The following is a 7500-nucleotide window of genomic DNA, read 5'->3' as shown; positions in this document are numbered from 1 at the left end:
CGGGCCCGGGGCTTGGGCCCCGTCCGGCAGGGCCCGGTGGTGCGGGAATAACCCTCCGTCCTGCAGCCCTGGAGCCCCCCCCCGGAGCCCTGCAGCCCTGCTGCCCTGCAGCTCTGGAGCCCGTGAGCCCTGGAGCCCGCCGAGGAGCCCTGCAGCCCCGTAGCCCTGGAGCCCCCGCGCCCGGCAGCCCTGGAGCCCCCGAGCCCGGCAGCCCCGAAGCCCTGCAGCCCACGGAGCCCTGCAGCCCCCGCGAGCCCTGTAGCCCTGCAGCCCAGGGGAGGCTCTCCCGGGCCTGGCCTAGGGTTCGGGAGCCGGGCCTGGGACCGGGCCCGGGGCTCGGGTTCCCCTCCGGCAGGCCCTGGGGTGCGGGAACCACTCCGTCCTGCAAGCCGGTCCGGGCGCCGGGGACGGAGGGTCCACCAGGGCCCAGGGAGGCTCTCGGGGCAGGCAGATTAGCGTCCTTTCGGTCCCCGTCATCTGGTCGGCCCACTCCCCTCAGCCATCTGGTCGCCCGCAATGCTTTCCTATAAGGGCGACTAGATGGCCGGGCTTCCCTGGAAGTCCCGATGGGGTGCCATTTGCCTCCCGGATCCCAGCCAGGGCTCCAGGAGGTCGGGCACGTTTGCGCCCTGGGTCCCCTCTGTCACCTCGAGTGCACGGATTACAAGAAAGGGGGGTAATTTTCCTCCGGATTAGTAGGTGCAAGGGTATGCCCAAACACCCTCCCGGGGCTGGTGGTTCCCTGCCGGGGACCAGATGGGATGTGCCCCGGGCAACACCTCCCAGGTGTCCGGGGCTCCCTCCTCCGACCCGCGGCGTGGGCAAGAGCCCGGGACGGGCTCCATGGGTCCCGGGCCCTGCAACCCCGGAGTCCCAGAGCCCTGCTGCCCTGGAGCCCTGCAGCCCCTGAGCCCTGGAGCCCAGCAGCCCAGCAGCCCCGGAGCCCCGGAGCCCTGCTGCCCTGGAGCCCTGCAGCCCCCCGAGCCCTGGAGCCCCGGAGCCCCGGAGCCCCGGAGCCCCGGAGCCCCGGAGCCCCGGAGCCCCGGAGCCCTGCAGCCGTCGAGCCCTACAGGCCCGGGGCAGGCAGATTGGGCGTCATTTCGGTCCCGGCCATCTGGTCTCCAGGATCGCCTCGGCCATCTGGTCGCCCGCAATGCTTTCCTATGGAGGCGACTAGATGGCCGGACTTCCCTGGAAGTCCCGATGGGGTGCCATTTGCCTCCCGGATCCCAGCCAGGGCTCCAGGAGGTCGGGCACGTTTGCGCCCTGGGTCCCCTCCGTCACCTCGAGTGCACGGATTACAAGAAAGGGGGGTAATTTTCCTCCGGATTAGTAGGTGCAAGGGTATGCCCAGGCACCCTCCCGGGGCTGGTGGTTCCCTGCCGGGGACCAGATGGGATGTGCCCCGGGCAACACCTCCCAGGTGTCCGGGGCTCCCTCCTCCGACCCGCGGCGTGGGCAAGAGCCCGGGACGGGCTCCATGGGTCCCGGGCCCTGCAACCCCGGAACCCTGCTGCCCCGGAGCCCTGCAGCCCCCGAGCCCTGGAGCCCAGCAGCCCCGGAGCCCTGCTGCCCTGGAGCCCTGGAGCCCTGGAGCCCTGGAGCCCGGAGCCCCGGAGCCCCGGAGCCCTGCAGCCGTCGAGCCCTGCAGTCCCCGAGTCCTACAGGCCCGGGGCAGGCAGATTGGGCGTCATTTCGGTCCCGGCCATCTGGTCGCCCCTTTCGCCTCGGCTATCTGGTCGCCTGCAATGCTTTCCTATGGGGGGCGACTAGATGGCCGGACTTCCCTGGAAGTCCCGATGGGGTGCCATTCGCCTCCCGGACCCCAGCAAGGGCTCCAGGAGGTCGGGCACGTTTGCGCCCTGGGTCCCCTCTGTCACCTTGTGTGCTCAGATTACAAGAAATGGGGGTAATTTTCCTCCGGATTGGTAGGGACAAGGTATTCTGGGACCCCCCTCGGCCCAGGGTTCCTCAGCCGGCAGCTGGACATGCCAGGATGCCGCCCCAGCCCCGGATCCGTCCCTGGGCCTGCCGCGTGGCAGGCAGCCCTGGATGGGGTCAGGGGGGCCCGGGCGGGCCCCGGGTCGGGTGCCATGGCCCTGGGCCCGGTCCCCCGGCCTGCCGCACTGCCAAAGGACCAGAACGGGGTTTCCTTCGAGCCCGGGGAGCCTCCCCTTGCTGGGCTGAGTTCAGGAGCTTCGGCCGGGGCCCCTGAGGGCCCGGGGAGGGCGGCCTCCCCATCCCGGGCTCTGTCCTTGGTCCTGCTGCGTGGCAGGGTGCCTGGGACGGGGTCCGGAGGGCCCGGGAAGGCGTCCCCTGCGTCTCCGTGCATCGGAGCCTAGGCTGGGTCCAGGTGCCCGTCCGGGCCCCTTGTCGGGTGCCACGGCCCTGGGCCTCCGGTCCCCACCTTGCCGTTCCCTGGCGCCAGTTCCCTTTTTCGTCGGGGCACAGAGTGGCACCGGCTGGCTTGACTCTCGTGCCCGGCCATCAGTTCTCTGGGATCCCCTCGGCCATCTGGTCTCCGGGATCCCCTCGGGCATCTGGTCTCCCGGATCCCCTCGGCCATCTGATCTCCAGGATCGCCTCGGTCATCTGGTCTCCTGCAATGCTTTCCTATGGAAGCGACCAGATGGCCGAACTTCCCTGGAAGTCCCGATGAGGTGCCATTTGCCTCCCAGATCCCAGCGAGGGCTCCAGGAGGTCGGGTACCTTCGCGCCTTGGGTCTCCTCTGTCACTCGGTGCGCACGGATTCGAAGAAAGAGGGGTAGCCTTCCTCCGGATTACTAGGGACAAGGTATGCCCAGACACTTCTTGCAGTTCTCTGCCCAGGGGGGACCAGATGAGATGTGCCTGGGAAAAAACCTCCCTTCTCCAGGAGGCCAACGGCATGGCAAAGTACCCGGGAAGGGCTCAACGGGTCCCGGGCAGACCTCTCCCGGGCGTCCGGGGCACCCACCGGGCAGACCTCCCCCGGGGCACCCATCTCCAGGGGGCCAACGGCATGGCACAGTACCCGGGAAGGGCTCCACGGGTCCCGGGCAGACCTCCCCCAGGCGTCCGGGGCACCCATCTCCAGGAGGCCAACGGCATGGCAAAGTACCCGGGAAGGGCTCCTCGGGTCCCGGGCAGACCTCCCCCGGGCGTCCGGGGCACCCACCGGGCAGACCTCCCCCAGACGCGTCCGGGGTACCCATCTCCAGGAGGCCAGCGGCACGGCAAATTACCCGGGAAGGGCTCCACGGGTCCCGGGCAGTCCCCCCCCCCCCCGGGCGTACGTGGTTGTCCGACAGATTCGGGCGGATGTGCTTTTACGAACCGGATCGGAATCGGCCCAAATAATAATAATCCACATTTGTAAAGCGCACAGTCACCCGTAAGGGTCGCTAGGGGCCGTCGGGAAGATTAAGCAAGCTATTGCCCAGAGTCACATGGTGCTGGGCTTTTCTGCCGCCGGCGCCGGGGATCGAACCGTGATCTCCAGATTCCGGAGTCAGCCGCCCCAGCCGCGGCGTCAGCTATTTCCCAGAGTGAAATGGTGCTGGGCTTTTCTGCCGCCGGCGCCGGGGATCGAACCGTGATCTCCAGATTCCGGAGTCAGCCGCCCTAGCCGCGGCGTCAGCTATTTCCCAGAGTGAAATGGTGCTGGGCTTTTCTGCCGCCGGCGCCGGGGATCGAACCGTGATCTCCAGATTCCGGAGTCAGCCGCCCCAGCCGCGGCGTCAGCTATTTCCCAGAGTGAAATGGTGCTGGGCTTTTCTGCCGCCGGCGCCGGGGATCGAACCGTGATCTCCAGATTCCAGAGTCAGCCGCCCTAGCCGCGGCGTCAGCTATTTCCCAGAGTGAAATGGTGCTGGGCTTTTCTGCCGCCGGCGCCGGGGATCGAACCGTGATCTCCAGATTCCGGAGTCAGCCGCCCCAGCCGCGGCGTCAGCTATTTCCCAGAGTGAAATGGTGCTGGGCTTTTCTGCCGCCGGCGCCGGGGATCGAACCGTGATCTCCAGATTCCGGAGTCAGCCGCCCTAGCCGCGGCGTCAGCTATTTCCCAGAGTGAAATGGTGCTGGGCTTTTCTGCCGCCGGCGCCGGGGATCGAACCGTGAATACCGCGTTGTAATGGTACGCGTTGTAACAACATACATCCTCACGGTATGCACCCGTTACAACGCATCTTTTACTCCGCACTACCACTACAACGCGGGCATTACAACGCATACCGTTACAACGCATTGCGCTGGGGGGCGCTCTAGGATAAGAGGTAAGTTTAATTTACTATCCAACTGGTCCTGGTGAGCACCTCCCAGGCCGGATTTTTGGGATATCCCCATCTGGGGAATCACGGTTCGATCCCCGGCGCCGGCGGCAGATCAGAGTGCCCAGGACGGGGTCCGCGGGTCCCGGGCAGTCCTCCCTTCGGGCGTCCGTGCCTGAGAGCTCCGGTGGTCCACCCCGCGCCTGAGGCCCAGCCGGGGTCCCGGAGCCCTGCCTTGCGTGGGCAGGCAGGCAGGAGCCCTACCGCGAAGGCTCGGGGTGGGAAGCACTTTCGATCCCAGCCATCTGGTCTCACGCAATGCTTTCCAATGGGGCGACCAGGTGGCCGGGGTTCCCTGGAAGTCCCGATGAGGTGCCATTTGCCTCCCCGATCCCAGCGAGGGCTCCAGGAGGTCGGGTACTTTCGCGCCTTGGGTCCCCTCTGTCACCTCATGTGCACGGATTAAAAGAAAAGAGGGTGATTTTCCTCCGGATTACTAGGGAGAGGGTCAGTCAGACCTCCGTGTGGTATGGTGATTCTGAATCAGGGGAAGGCAGGACACCCCTCCCAGGCTGGTGAGTGGGACTCCATGATTGGAATAGGCACCGAGGCGAAAATTATCAGTTCCGTGGGATTTTGAGCCCAAGACCCGCCGAGGCGGGGAATCGAACCCTGGTCCCGGGCTAGACCTCTGCATCAGGGTCTGACTCGCTAACCATTGAGCCACACTTCTCCACTGCATGGCCGAGTGCCCGGGACGGGCCTTCACTTTCGCGTCCGCCCTGCAGATGGTCTTTCCTGTCCGTTGCCACCGCGGACGGTCTTTCCCGTCCGCCATCATAATCGGCCCCATCGTCCTGGCTATGTTAAGGGTGACCCGTTAAGCCTGGGGTAAATTAGGATGGCGGATGGTCTTTCCCGTCCGCCGCGGACGGACGGAGGCAGGCAGGCAGGAAAGGCAGGCAGGCAGGCAGGCAGGAGCCCTACCACGAAGGCTCGGGGTGTGAAGCACTTTCGATCCCGGCCATCTGGTCGCACGGTACCGCTCGGGCATCTGGTCGCACGCAATGCTTTCCAATGGGGGAGACCAGATGGCCAAACTTCCCTGGAAGTCCCGATGAGGTGCCATTTGCCTCCCGGATCCCAGCGAGGGCTCCAGGAGGTCGGGTACTTTTGCGCCTTGGGTCCCCTCTGTCACCTCGAGTGCACGGATTACAAGAAAGGGGGGTAATTTTCCTCTGGATTAGTAGGGAGAGGGTCAGTCAGACCTCCGTGTGGTCTTGCGATTCTGAATCAGGGGAAGGCAGGACCTGGGCATGCCCGCCGGGGCCCCCAGGGGCCCGGGTATGTACCTGCCGCTCAGCCCCCTTGCCGATGGGCCTTTTCCTCTGAGTTTGCTCAGGCAGGCCTCCGCGAGGTCTGGCCATGCTGAGACAGGGCCAGGCAGCACCCGGGCCAGCCCGCCGGGGCCCCCAGGCGCCCGGGAACGCACCTGCCTCTCAGCCCCTTCCCGATGGTTCCTTTTCTCCGAGTTTTTTCCTACATTCCGACCTCCGATAGGTCTGGCGGTTCTGAATCCGGGGATGGCAGGACCCGGGCCCACCCGCCGGGGCCCCCAGGGGCCCGGGTACGAACCTGCCTCTCAGCCCCATCGCCGATGGGCCTTTTCCTCCGAGTTTGCTCAGGCAGGCCTCCGTGAGGTCTGGCCATGCTGAGACGGGGCCAGGCAGCACCCGGGCCCGCCTGCCTGTGCTGGCGGTCCCCTTCCTGGGGACCAGATGGGATGTGCCCCGGGCAACACCTCCCAGGCATCCGGGGCTCCCTCCTCCGACCCGCGGCGTGGGGAAGAGCCTGGGACGGGCTCCATGGGTCCTGGGACGGGCTCCATGGGTCCCGGGCCCTGCAACCCCAGAGCCCTGCTGCTCTGGAGCCCTGCAGCCCGCGATCCCTGGAGCCCCGGATCCCCGGAGCCCCGGAGCCCTGCAGCCGTGGAGCCCTGCAGTCCCAGAGCCCTGCAGTCCCGGAGCCCAGGGGCCCCCGCAGCTCCTGAGCCCTACAGGCCCGGGGCGGACAGATTGGCGTCATTTCGTTCCTGGCCATCTGGTCGCCCCTCTCGCCTCGGCCATCTGGTCGCCCGCAATGCTTTCCTATGGTGTGACCAGATGGCCGGACTTCCCTGGAAGTCCCGATGGGGTGCCACTCGCCTCCCAGGTCCCAGCGAGGGCTCCAGGAGGTCGGGCACTTTTGCGCCCTGGGTCCCCTCTGTCACCTCGTGTGCACGGATTACAAGAAATGGGGGTAATTTTCCTCCGGATTGGTAGGGACAAGGTATTCTGGGACCCCCCTCGGCCTAGCGGTCCTCAGCCGGCAGCTGGACATGCCAGGTTGCCGCCCCAGCCCAGGATCCGTCCCTGGGCCTGCCGCGTGGCAGGAAGCCCTGGATGGGGTCCGGGGGCCCGGCCGGGCCCCGGGTCGGGTGCCCCGGCCCTGGGCCCGGTCCCCCGGCATGCCGCACTGACAAAGGACCAGGACGTGGTTTCCTTCGAGCCCGGGGAGCCTCCCCTCGCTCGGCTGAGTTCAGCAGCTCCGGCCGGGGCCCCTGAGGGCCCGGGGAGGGCGGCCTCCCCATCCCGGGCTCTGTCCTTGGTCCTGCTGCGTGGCAGGGTGCCCGGGACGGGATCCGGAGGGCCCGGGAAGGCTTCCCCTGCGCCTCCGGGCTTGGGAGCCCAGGGGCCCGGCCGGGCCCCGGGTCGTGTGCTACGGCCCTGGGCGCCGTCCACCGACATGCCACACTGCCAAAGCCCCGGGACGGGGCTCTGTTGTGCCCGGAAAGCCTCCCCTTGCCGGGCTGAGTTCAGGAGCTTCGGCCTGGGGCCCCCGAGGGCCCGGGGAGGGCGGCCTCCCCATCCCGGGCTCTGTCCTTGGTCCTGCTGCGTGGCAGGGTGCCCGGGACGGGGTCCGGAGGGCCCGGGGAGGCTTCCCCTGTGCCTCCGGGCCCGGGAGCCCCGGCTGGGTCCAGGGGCCCGGCCGGGCCCCGGGTTGTGTGCTACGGCCCTGGGCGCCGTCCACCGACATGCCACACTGCCAAAGCCTCGGGACGGGGCTCCGTTGTGCCCGGGAAGCCTCCCCTTGCCGGACTGAGTTCAGGAGCTTCGGCCGGGGCCCCCGAGGGCCCGGGGAGGGCGGCCTCCCCATCCCGGGCTCTGTCCTTGGTCCTGCTGCGTGGCAGGGTGCCTGGGACGGGGTCCGGAG

The sequence above is a fragment of the Lissotriton vulgaris genome, unplaced genomic scaffold (genome assembly GCF_964263255.1).
Source record: "Lissotriton vulgaris unplaced genomic scaffold, aLisVul1.2 SCAFFOLD_1197, whole genome shotgun sequence".
Lineage (NCBI taxonomy): Eukaryota > Metazoa > Chordata > Amphibia > Caudata > Salamandridae > Lissotriton > Lissotriton vulgaris.
This window is presented reverse-complemented; position numbering follows the sequence as displayed.